We start from the raw sequence: 930 nt of genomic DNA, 5'->3' as shown, positions 1-930 counted from the left end.
CACCGGGACTGGGAAGGGCGGCCGGTGCAGGGGAGCTCGGAGTCTTGCCAATGAAACTCCTTTGCTGTAACGAACCCTGAGAAGTGTGACTAAAGGCGTGAAACTCAGCGGGAGAGCCGGGAGGGGTGGGAGACGGAGGTGACGGCCCCACGGCCCCCGGAGCTCAGCCCGACCACCGGGGGCCCCGTTCCCAACCAGCGCTCCTGGCCCCGCTCCCAAAGTGTGGACAGACAGAAAGCGAGAGCAGACACCAAGTTTCTTAAGTAATAATACTTTAATAAAATTAAGTTCTTAATGTAATTTAGCACATTTAATACATTAACCCTTTCCCTTCTTTGTTTTCTACAAGTTGTGCAACATCATTATTTTAATTTTTTATTTTATTTTAATTTTTTTTTTTCCTTCTCCCCTTATACTATATGCCTCAAAACTCAGACAACGAGCCTAACTCTACTTCTATGTTCGGTTATATCTCTCTCTTTCTCTCTCAGGCCTTTATTTTTGCGTAACGCCGGAGAGATGAAAATACCTGGATGGAACATGTGATCGGTTTCCAATAGTAACAATCCCGACTACAGGTTTCCTATGACGTTAAAAGCAAAAAAGAAAAAAAAAAAAAAGAAAGAAAAAAGACAAAAGCAAACGCAACGTAATAGGGAATGGACTTTAAATGGAAGGGCCACACAGTCAGGACGGCCAGGCAAACACCGGGCAACTCTGTGGCTGGCTGGCTCAGCGCGAGGTTGGTAGTACCGCGGAGTAGGACCGTGCGATAGCACCCGGATGCGGGGAAAGCGGATACACCCGAACTTGTACAGCGGTTTTGAGCGAGGACGAGAGAAAGCTGCAATGGTACCGGTCAAGCAAAAGCCATGAAGGGCTGGCGGAGGGCTGCGCTCCCCTGGAAGCCACGGCTGCTGCGGGGGGTAT

The sequence above is a fragment of the Charadrius vociferus genome, unplaced genomic scaffold (assembly GCF_000708025.1).
Source record: "Charadrius vociferus isolate BGI_N301 unplaced genomic scaffold, ASM70802v2 scaffold1158, whole genome shotgun sequence".
Taxonomy (NCBI): Eukaryota; Metazoa; Chordata; class Aves; order Charadriiformes; family Charadriidae; genus Charadrius; species Charadrius vociferus.
The sequence above is the reverse complement of the archived record's forward strand: the minus strand, read 5'-3'. Positions refer to the sequence as shown.